The 5731-nt window shown below is 37.5% G+C and overlaps 1 pseudogene; it reads left to right on the top strand.

Annotated features, from left to right (window-relative positions):
* Positions 1-2633: 2633 nt before the first annotated feature.
* LOC126024223 (probable ATP-dependent RNA helicase DDX41) lies at positions 2634-4126 on the top strand (annotated as a pseudogene).
* The last annotated feature ends 1605 nt before the right edge of the window (positions 4127-5731 follow it).

The raw sequence follows: 5731 nt of genomic DNA, 5'->3' as shown, positions 1-5731 counted from the left end.
TCCATTTAAAATAGTCTACAAGACAAAAAATTACATGATATCCAAACCTGAAAAGTAAAAGAAAATAAGTGAAATATGTAGATTAATATTCTAGTTTATTGATGCAAGAACCCTTCCACAAAATCTTGACAAATGAAATCCAACAACCCATAAAGAGAATGAATCATTTGTTGTGACCAAATGTCATTCATCTCAGGAATGGAAGAATAGTTCATGATTATCAGTAAAGTAGCAAAAGTCAAAAATTATGCAGACAAATGTTTTATTTCTATATATAAACAATGAGTTAAAAGAAATAAAATTAAGAAAACAGCCTATGCAAAGATAAAAATAACAAGCTATATCATTACATTATTGTTTTTAATAAATAACTTTATTAAAGATCCATAATACAGAGTTAACATAGTTGATAATAACTCATGTTTACATGTATGTTGGAACAAAATTATTGAAAAAAGAAAAGTAAATAAGAAAGATGAAATTGAATTAAAGAAAATTAGAGTATAGCAAGAAACTTTTTGAAAGTTATTGTATCTCTGAGTGAGTTCATTAGGCATTATCAGGGATTTAGTAAGCTTTTGTTGCTAGTTGATAATTCTGTTACTTCTGTTTCTGAACATTAGGTAGCTTCACATACACATTGGTGTCTAAGTTGGTGTGTTATCAAAAAAATCAGAGTATTTAAAACATTGGAAAAGTAATGCATCCACAAAAACAGACATGTGTTCCAAGAATTTCAAACACTACTGCACATATTGCAGCTTTTGTGGTTGTGGTTTCAGCTGCCAGGGTTTTCAGAAGTACTAGAATACAATGGGAGAATGACCATACTTATTCTGAATAAAGTCCTGATAATGTCAGCCCAAATAACAGCATACATGAAGTTTAGGTTAGATTAGTCTTTGCAGAGAGCTGTTAATGAGTGATGAAGAAGACCAATGACAAAGCAGCCTTTATGGGTGAAGAATGCAGCTTATGTGGCTTAAGTAGGAAGTAACTTGGCTCACCCTATCCTCCTGAGAGTGCTATTTTCAACTGCAGGCCTGTATACTCATGATTTTTCATAGTTTTGCATATATCTCTTATGAGATTCCTACATTATTCTATACATGAAAATCAACCCGAATATATTTAAAAGATCTATCAGGTTTGGCATCATAAAATAAGTTTTTAATGGGGCCAAGTATCTAATACAGTGGGTAGGGTGTTTGCCTTGCGTACTGCTGACCTGGGTTCAATCTTTTGCATCTCAAATGGTCCCTTGAGCCTGCCAAGAAATTTATGACCGCAAAGCCAGGAATTAATCATGAGTGCTGCTGTTGTGGCCCTAAAATAATAAAGAAAAAATTAGTTTTTAAATGTGACTTTCTGGGACTCAGAATCAGAGATGGCCTAGAAGTTGCAGCTAATGGCAAAGGAAGCCAAAGCAAGAAAAATAGGTAAGGTTATCTAAAATTAAAATGCTTCTAAAAGATAAGAGAACTATAACAGAAATAAAAAGGAAGCTAGCACATGGATAAAGATATTATCACACCATTCATTTAACAAGAATTTAAGTTAGAAAACCATTTAATGTACTCAATCAGTTAAACACTAAAAAGGTAAGCACACAATAGCCAAATGGCCTAAATAGATCTCAAATTAAAACATCCAGATGGCCCTCAGACACATAGAAAATATTCTCACCATCACTCAATATTAAAGAAATGCAAACCAACACCACTATAAATATCACTTTATAGTAAAATAATGGCTTATCTAGAAAAATATTGAAGAGAACAATTGCTGTCAAGGATGAAAAAATGACACTCTGGTACACAGTTGGTAAAAAAATATAAATTGCTAACCTCTATAAAAATGTATAAAATTGTTTTAAAATAAAACTTGAAAATCCATATATTTAAACAATACCAACCCTGAAATATCAGAAGAATATGAAAACCACTAACTTAATTTTTGAGGTTATGTTTCCAGTTTATTCCAGGCAGCACTTCATACGTGGACCCATACATTTTTGTTGATTGTTGTTGTTGTCAGAAATGTCTTTTTTTTAATTGGGTAGGTCTGAGTTGACATCTCTCCAAAGAGGACTTTTAGGAGGCCAACAAGCAATGAGGAAAGGGTCAACATCACAATTTGTTGGGAATGGCACCCATTTTATTGATTACTGGGTCCTATCCTAATGGATATTCATACTCTACCCTAGCTCCTAATAACTTGATCTAGTGTTGGATTACCCCTTATCAATATTATACTCCACCCTGGGGTTGTGACCCTTGTGATGGGAGATTGGATTATTCCTTACTTGGTATTCTTCTCCCACTCTAGGTGTGGCCTATTTTCTTGTCAGTAAAAATCAGGGTTCTGAGGATGGCAGGTGCTCTTTCTTCAGGCTTCATCCACAAAGCTGCTTTTCTTTTTAGGAGCAGAAAGCTTGGATGGTTGAATTCCTGGCTTGAGTGCTTGAGTGTTAGAATTCCTAAACCCATTCTTGTACCTTTTAACTGTGTACCTTTTCACTGTGTGTAGATTATTTCTTGTATCAAAGTTTGCTTCCAGACCAGTGATTGACCAGATCCTCCTTTGAAGTCGAAGGCTTTGCTTGTACCCGTTCAAGATTAAGTATTGAGACAATGAAGGAGTGGGAACCTGAATGTAAATGGGTTCACACTGAGGAAGTGACTGTCACAAAGAAAACATTCTGAGCTGAGAATGAGGATGATGAAGACTATGTGCCCTGAGTCAGTGCCAAACTGCTTGCTACTCCAGAAATTTCTGCAGTAATGGTGCAAGGGAGCTGAGGAGAAGGAACAACAAGACATCCCAGTCCAACATAAGCCTCCTAGATCAATATAAGCACCTCAAAGTAAAGGAATAAGCCAAGGAGAAGCAGCTGAAGGAAGAAGAGAAGATTCTGGAAAGTGTGGTCTATAGCCAAGCCTTGATGTCTATGAAGGAGATGGCAAAGGGGATCACCTCTGATGACCCAAATAAAATCCAGCTGGACCCCCACCCTGATATGTGCTGAGCAGGGTCTGAGGAGGGGCATGAGCAAGTTCCATAAAAATACCACATATTGGTGAAGGAATATAGGATCCCGCCCTCACATCAAGAATCGCTCAAGAGATGAAATTTCCTGCAGTCATCCTGTGAGACCAAAAGAAGAAAGGAATTCTCCACCGGGACACCCATTCAGATCTCTGAGCATCCCCACCATTTTTTTAAGCCTAGATAATATTGGCAATCACCTTCAAGACACTTGTCGTTCATGCTCCCACTTAATCATGTCCTGCATGGAACAGGAGAAAGAAGCTGCCTATATGGCCTCATCATCTGCAGCTGGAGGTAGCTGGCCCGTCAGACACATGGCATTCTGAAATATACTGTTTCTGCTGCAGGAGGACAGCTCCCCAAAATGGTCGACAATCCACATCACCTTCTCTATTTCACTGACCCTGAGGCAAACTCTGCTTTCAATGCCACAATGCCAAAAAAGATACAGAACTTTCCCCACAATCAACGTTGGCCATGTTGGCACTGCCATTTTAGATCTCAACCAGGAAGTGGGATATGTGATGGAAGAAACCACGGTGGTATACTTGCTACAATGCCTGCAGAAGATGTCCCCACCTGTGCTCATCTTTGCTAAGAAGAAAACAGATGTGGATACTATCCAAAAGTACCCTGCTGCTCAAGCCAATGACCATCCATTGGGGCAAAGACCAGAAAGAACTTACCAAGGATATTGATCGCCTTCTGGCAAGGCATGAAGGACATTTTCTGGTGGCCATGGATGTTGCCTCTCAGAGCCTGGACTTCCCTGCTATACAGCACGTCATCAATTATGACATGCCTGAGGAGAATGAGAATTATGTGTACCGGACACGGCACATTTAGGAAATATTGCCACCACCTTATCAAACAAGGCCTCCTTTGAATTTGGTGCTATTGAACCTCAAAGCACTACTGCTGGAGGTCAGGAGAAGGTGCCACTCATCTACACGTGCTGGCACTGTGGAGTTGATTCCATACTGGACATAGTAGGAGGGTGTGGCTGTGCTTCTGTGGAGCCCTGGACCACAAGATTACCGACTGCTCCAAACTCTACCAGTGGCCTCAACTATAGCCCGCGGGCCACATATTGTATTTGTATCTGTTTTGTTTCTTCATTGCAAAATAAGATATATGCAGTGTGCATAAGAATTCGTTTATAAGTTTTGTTTTTACTATAGTCAGACCCTACATGATCTGAGGGACAGTGAAACTGGCCCCCTGTTTAAAAGGTTTGAGGACCCCTGCTAGGCTATGCAGACTAAGCAAGTACTACCTGGCACAAAACTCCATTGACTTCAGAGCTCCTGGTACCCTCCACCAGCACTATATCCCTGCCAGTACCCATGACCCCGCTGGGCTGGGCTGGGCTAGGCTAGGCCAGACCTGGCTGCCTAGACCCCTAATCCTCCATCCCACAAAATGAGTTGTTTTTACTCGCCTTATTCTTCACTGCCAATAGATCACAGGCCTCTGCCCCAGTTTAAGAAAGAAAGGAAAGAAAGAGAAAGAAAGAAGAAAGAAAGAAAGAAAAGAAAGAAAAGAAAGAAAGAAAGAAAGAAAGAAAGAAAGAAAGAAAGAAAGAAAGAAGAAAGAAGAAAGAAGAAAGAAGAAAGAAAGAAAGAAAGGAAAGAAAGAAAGAAAAGAAAGAAAGAAAGAAAAGAAAGAAAGAAGAAAGAAAGAAAGAAAGAAAGAAAGAAAGAAAAGAAAGAAAGAAAGAAAAGAAAAGAAAGAAAGAAAGAAAAGAAAGAAAGAAAGAAGAAAGAGAAAGAAAGAAAGAAAAAGAAAAGAAAGAAAAAGAAAAGAGAAAAAGAAAGAAAGAAAAGAAAGAACAAAAGAAAGAAAGAAAGAAAGAAACAAAGAAGAAACAAAGATAAAACAAAAAGTTAAAGGAAATTGGGGTGGGGGAGGACTGTGGAATTCAAGTTGGTACCACTATTTGGTTTGTTTGGTTTTTGTTGTTGTTGTTGTTGTTGTTGCTTTTTTGGCCACACCTAGCAGTGCTCAAGGACTGTATGGAATGTCGAGCATCAAACCAGGGTTGGCTATGTGCAAGGCAACTGCTCTGCCCATTGTACTATTCTTCTGGCCCAAATGCCACTTGACTCAATTGCATCTGAGTGTGTATTTTATAATAACTATGATATAGAAGAAATCACTGGCATTGTTTATTTGGATCAAGTTGTGTTTCTGGGTTTACTGTAGAAGTCCAGCAGCAAAATTTTAGGTGCTTAAAAAGATGTTGGCATGAGTTTAGTATTATTTCAGAGTTCGAGAATCGTAAGCTATAGGGCCAACAAGAGCACACCATATGTGATACCTTGAATAAAACCTGGGTTGTCTGAGCAAGGCAAGCAACATACCTGCTGTACTATCTCTCACCTGAAAAAAAATAAGCTTTAAAATATCTTTGCATTCCTATGTACATAGTAACATTATTTATAATAGCTCTAGATATGTTTTTAAATCCTTACTTATAAATAATAGCCAGAATAACATTATTGCACCTTTATGTTCATGGTAACATTTTTCACAATAACCAAACATAAAATAAACTTAAATAAATAGATAAAATAATCAAATAAAGAAGTTGTAGCAAATATATTTATGCAATGCTATTATTTTAAATTGTGAAATAAGAAATTGAGATAAAATATAAAATTGTTTTCTTTGGGGATAA

Source organism: Suncus etruscus, chromosome 12 (assembly GCF_024139225.1).
Source record: "Suncus etruscus isolate mSunEtr1 chromosome 12, mSunEtr1.pri.cur, whole genome shotgun sequence".
Classification (NCBI taxonomy): domain Eukaryota; kingdom Metazoa; phylum Chordata; class Mammalia; order Eulipotyphla; family Soricidae; genus Suncus; species Suncus etruscus.
This window is presented reverse-complemented; position numbering and strand designations above follow the sequence as displayed.